The 6,000-nt window shown below is 36.3% G+C and overlaps 1 protein-coding gene across 1 annotated transcript in view; it reads left to right on the top strand.

Annotated features, from left to right (window-relative positions):
* LOC122812560 (connector enhancer of kinase suppressor of ras 1-like) overlaps nt 1-6,000 on the top strand; it is a 719,099-nt gene that overhangs the window by 154,057 nt on the left and 559,042 nt on the right. The window contains exons 3-4 of the mRNA XM_044084817.1: nt 3,183-3,242; nt 5,652-5,720. The gene's annotated coding sequence lies outside the window, so the exon portion shown is untranslated. The remainder of the gene's footprint in view (nt 1-3,182; nt 3,243-5,651; nt 5,721-6,000) is intronic.

Raw genomic sequence — 6,000 nt, 5'->3', positions numbered from 1 at the left:
AAGAAAAAAATCTGATTTTTCTCTGTCACATTTAAATTCTCTTAATATCATATAAAGTACTATAAACAACCTCACATCATAGAGCCTTTATTTTGGTAATAAGAAGAAAATAATAATTTTTCATATGATGATGGCATGGTTTGCCCTGTGCAATCTCACGTTTCAATAAGAACATCCCACTTTGGGCATCTAAAAAGATGACAACTCTTATAGCTGCTCACGTTTTGTGTAGTGATCCAGCTGTAAGTGGCATTTTCTCTAACTGCAACATTTTCTGGAAAGTAGTGTTCGTATTACACACACTGAACTATGGATTTGTTCTGCTCAAGGATTGTGATTTTGATTGTTAGTATGCTACAATTTAACAAATCAAGGGGTAACAAAAGTGGGAAATGGAATTTATGAAGACATTTGAGCCACAGTTAAAAAAAGCATCGAATATGAATTCATTAAAATATAGTTGTACTTTTTTGAACTATGCTTATAAAATATTCTTGAGTAAAAATTGCTCATTACTCAAACATTCAGGATAAAAAAATGCTATAGACACTGGTGAATAGCAGATACAGTTATCTGAGGTGTTGATTAACAGCTCTTGCATTGCAATACAATCTTTCACACCACAGGAAAGGTGTGGGAAGACTGTGTTTATATAATAAGACTACAAATGGCAATCCTTGAAAAAGCCTAAAATTTAGCTTCTTTCTTTGGCAGGAACTGTAAAATTGCTCTAAATGTCTTATAGCAGACTCAGCGAGACAGGTATATAATGGTCATTCAGGAATAAAATGCAAACACTCCTGCTACAGAAGGTTTATAAGATGACTGTGATTCACACTGTTACTACTGTGTCTCAGTGGACTAGGAGGGCAACCTTATTCATGACTCATATAAAGGGGACATGAAATGGATTCTGGGAAGGGACAGGAAAGTAATAAAACAGGATCATGTTAATATGCCAGGCCCCACGTTGGTCATTTTGTGGAAAAATGTATTCAGATTTTATAAGGAGCTCTTAGAATGATTTTATTATATTAAAATAGCACAGAAAATAAAGGTGCTATGAAAAAAATTGTTCTAAAGTGGAGTTTTCTTTAAGTAAGACTTGAGTTTACAACAAAATTCTAGGTAGAAATTGTTTGTGATGGTATGATTCAGTAAATCAACTTGTCTGCCAGAGCAAGCCATATACATGTTGTCAGTAAAATGATAAAAACATTGAGTATGCATAAATATTCATTAGTGACCATGTATAAGTACTCCAACTGAACTTTGTATAGATTGGCATAGCCTGGAGCTATAGTCCCCCCATAGGTACACCATTATCATTAAATCACAAATTAATTGTTATGCAGTACCAATTACGTAGCCATCTCAGAGTATTTTTTGTAAACAAATTTTCCTTGACCCCAAGAGTACCTTAATCTTGTGTTATAGAAGTATAAAGATTATTAACACCTGTGGTCACTAAAATGTCATCACTACAAATGTCCACACTTTTCTACATGTCAGTTATGTCACCAGTGTCCAGTAAAAAGAAACAAATGCCCTTAGCCCCTGCCATCAGTAAACAATACCAGTAGTTTAATCTTTGAGAGACCTGCAGCTATGCCTGGATATAAGAGAGGATTGCTTGGGTCCTTATGCAGTTTAGAGATGACAGATAATATTTGTTTTTGTGAAAAAGGACTTTAAAATGGCTGTAACTGATATTCTGGGGATTTGGGAGAGCATGTCAAAACATTACTTGTAAAAACTGAGAAATTATTTTCGAATATATACATAAAATAGATACTTCACAAGTTCAAAGGTTTGGATAGTCTGCTGATCGCCTATAAGCATAATTTACATAGGATCAAAGGAAGTTACTAGGCTATTGGCCCTGAGGCCCTTACAAGCCTAGCCAAGAATTTACCCCATATTCCAACAAGTCTGCACCCTATCTTTGTGGATATGCAGCAGTCTCATCAAGGCAGGGTCAGAGATTGCTTTGTATGCCACACAGAGGTCACCTCTGAGGAGTGTGTAGGAGACTGAGTAGAGGGACAGAGCCTTTAGGCTATCTATGTATGGTAGATGTTTGAGGCCCTGGGTTCTCCTGGTGAGGAACCTCTGTGGTCTCTCTAGCTGCTGCGTGTGCTTTATGAGGTACATGCCGAAAGGGGCATTGTACTCAATAATGGGTCTTATAAGGGAAGAATACAGGGATGTTAAGATCACCTTGTCCCTGGATGAGATACCCTTACTAATGAGGTAGGCCGTGTAGAACGCTTTCCATACAATGGAGGCAATATGGTGGTCAAAAGTCAGTTTGCACATAATCCTATGTCTGTATTTCTTGTCAAATATGTGGACTGACATACTGACAAGTACATAGCTGAGTGTGTTTGTTTTTTGTCCTGACCATCTCTTGGAGAGTTAAGAACATTTAGAGCCACCTAAAGTAAGTTGCAACACAGCTCTTTATACACTGCAGATAGTAACTGCAGTTCCATGGAATAGTGGAAATGAAAGTGCAAATACAAGAGTACAAAGTCCAAGGTCATAGTATATCAATCAGTAAAAACTAAATGAAAACTCCAGCCAAGCTGGAACTTCCAATGAGTGACCTCTCAAACCTCTTCAATCAGAGGCACATGAGATATATGCAAATGACCCTTATGAACACCAGGTATTTCAGCTAATTGGCGATTCTGATTGCCCATGACCAAACCGTATACACTCTGCTTGTGTTGTGCTGATGAGGTCATAACAAGGCCAAAATACCCATATCCACAGCTAGTGGGGTTTGGCTTTATTGGCCTGAAATTGTCCATTAAAACAACGAAGCAAGTCATGGGGCTTTACTCCTTTTTTACTCTTTGCCAACTTTTCAGCTCTGTATGTAATGACTAGGTAGATCACTTTCATGTATGTGATATAGTGTATAGCAGTTACAGAAAGCTAAAACTGTGTGTGTGTGTGTGTGTGTGTGTGTGTGTGTGTGTGTGAGCTAGAAGTAACCATCTAACCTGCTTCATTGTGTTATGTAGTTCTGTGAGCAATGCGGTAGAACGTGCCTAGACTACTAGGATTGTTTTCTCTCTCTTCCTTACACAGATTCTCCTGCATGTAATATGTTGCTGCGTTATGTGATCATGGTCAGACTAAACCATAAATGCTTCCTCTTTTCATTCACACAGGGAATTGAAATCTTGTCCTCTAACTCCAGCCTGCATTTCATATCAGGGAAAGCTCTGGAAGTAAGTATAGATAATTATTTATGTAGACCAATCATTCAAATAACTGTATTGCTTATGTCAATAGGTAACCTATTGCTGGATGGGAAACTGAACTTTGTCTGATGCTGGCAGCTTATCTAATGTGTTGTACAGTCTGACTTGTGAACTGAATAATCTACAACCAGTGATCTCCCAAGTGGCTCACCATGTCTTAGATACCATATTGGTGACATTGACTGTCTTCGCACTCATTTATCAGCTTCCCAAATTATTTGTACTAAAGAAAGCATAGTGCTACTTTTGTTACAACACAACTGTTGCATTTGGAATATCAAATGTTCAGATACAAAGAAAGTCCAGCTAATGTGCAGTAATTTATTTTTAAATATACTCTTATTTTAATCTTTGCATCTTAAAACTTTAACAATATTTTTGTTAAAATGCATATTCCACCCAAGGTTATGCACACTGTATATATGTGCATATGTGTGCATATAAAATCTCTCTCTCTCTTTATATATATATGTATATATATATATATATATATGTGTGTGTGTGTGTGTGTGTGTATATGTATATATATATATATATATATATATATATATATATATATATATATATATATGGGATCTGTACAGATTCCCGATGGCACTTTCTGCTGAAGCAGAAATCACCGAACTAACAAACCGAAAGTGCTGTTCACCAAAGCAGGACTTTCCGTTATGTATGCTGGTTGTGCCGGTTGCACTATGGTGCGGTTAAGGGAGAATTCCCTTTTCCCCACTGTAGTGTGACTTCGGAGTGAGAATATAAAAGTAGGGGGTTGTGGGGCTGCATAACAGAAGATTTATTGTGCCTTTTTTTTTTGTTTGAACGGACTTTAATGAAAGTGCTTTTTTGGTGAAAGTGCTTTCGTTAAAGTGCATTCGGGTATTGTGGATTCAGACTACTGAACTTTCGTTCAATAGTCCTAGATCCATATACATATATATATATATATATATATATATATATATATATATGTCTGTGTGTGTGTATAAATATGTATACATATATATATATATATATATATATATATATATATATATATATATATGGGTCTACCTCATTTGATTGAAAGACCATTTGACCTAAACCCATTTGCTCGAAAACCAGTATTCAAGGCATAAAACTGGGATTTGTCCCCCTCCCCAATGTTGTGCGACCCTGGAGTTGGTATATATAGTTGGGGGATGTGGGGGGGTGAAGCACTCCACATAGTTTCCTTTAAAAGAAGAAAATAAAACAAAAAGTACAGATTTTAAACAAAAATAGATGGGGGCTGCGCCCCCCCAACTATATATACCAACTCCAGGGTCACACGACATTGAGGTGAGGGACAAATCCCTGTTATTTGCCTTGAATGTTGGTTTTCGATCAAATGAAATTTTGATCAAATGCGTTTAGGTCAAATGGTCTTTCATTCAAATGAAGCAGACCCATATATATATATATATATATATATATATATATATATATATATATATATATATATATATCTTGATATGTAAATAAAATCATCTTACTTTTGTAGCTTCTTGTGCTCACTTTCCAAAAAGTTGTATGGTACATCATAATCTCTGTATGTTATATTTTGGCAGGACTGATGTTTTGCTCCTAACAACCTGTCATCTGTGAACTCTGTATGGTTGTTAATTATTCAGAGGTGACCAATGTGTTGCAGCCAGTCTTGTATTTTTTCCTGTGTGTTGTACCTCTGATAACTAGTGCTTTATTGAAATTCTGCAGTGCAAGTCCAAAAATGCAGTACTATAGATGTAACAATGAAGTGCAAAACTTGCTGTTGCACATTAAAAGCATGTTTTGCGAGGTTGCAAGTCACTCTGCACTGCCTGATGCCAAGGGTCTGTACCCCCAACCTTCTGTTTTTATATAGTAAGTCTGAGATTGTTGTACCTTGGAGCAAATGAGTTCTCTGAGACCATCTTCCTATTGCAGTCCAAAAGGTTTTTACTGATCTAGCTTAGATATGTCTTTGTATCATCCTAAGTTATCTATATTCAGGTATTGAATAAATAAAAAAATATGTGCAGCCCAGGGACTAGATAAGATTTTTTTTATCTGTACATCTGGTAGCAGTAAAAGTCATTCCATAGCTGGAGAAGCCACATATTGAGTGATATACATGAATATAACCAGGGTTGTTGCCAGGATTTCTGGATCTGTACATCAAATGAAGTGCAATTCTCAGGCAGGCAGACAAAATATATTCAAGTTCTAACACTCAGAAATGCTGTGTTCTTGTTGACTTCATAGTATATTAAGTACAATTTGACTGTTATTCCTTTGTGGTAACTGTTTAATTGTGGTCTTAAAATAAATATCTCATTTGGTCAACAACTCATTTTTACCCCTCTTATTCAATTGTAGTCTCCTGCTGCCCTTAGCCATCAGGTCCAGATTGGTGATGAAGTTATCCAAGTAAATAACCAAGTTGTGGTATGTATATGTCTGTTATCAACATGTGGTCTTGTGGTATGTATATGTCTATTGTAAACATCCATCATCTTAAGCATCATGCATTTTATTGTATTTTACTTAGAATGCTGTCTTGAACAGACTAAGCCTATGTTGCATCCAGAACTCTTTCCGGTCATTCGCATCGTTACTGTATTAACTTTTAGTCAGTGACATATTCGTTAAAGGGAAGCTGAAGTGCTCCTCTGCATTAGAAAAAAATGTTTTCAACAGGAACCGGGCCGCTGTACATGGGCAGTGT

Source organism: Protopterus annectens, chromosome 1.part1, assembly GCF_019279795.1.
Source record: "Protopterus annectens isolate FY-2018-M chromosome 1.part1, PAN1.0, whole genome shotgun sequence".
In the NCBI taxonomy this organism is placed as follows: Eukaryota; Metazoa; Chordata; order Ceratodontiformes; family Protopteridae; genus Protopterus; species Protopterus annectens.
Note: the sequence above shows the minus strand (reverse complement) of the source record. Positions and strands in the feature narration are given on the sequence as shown.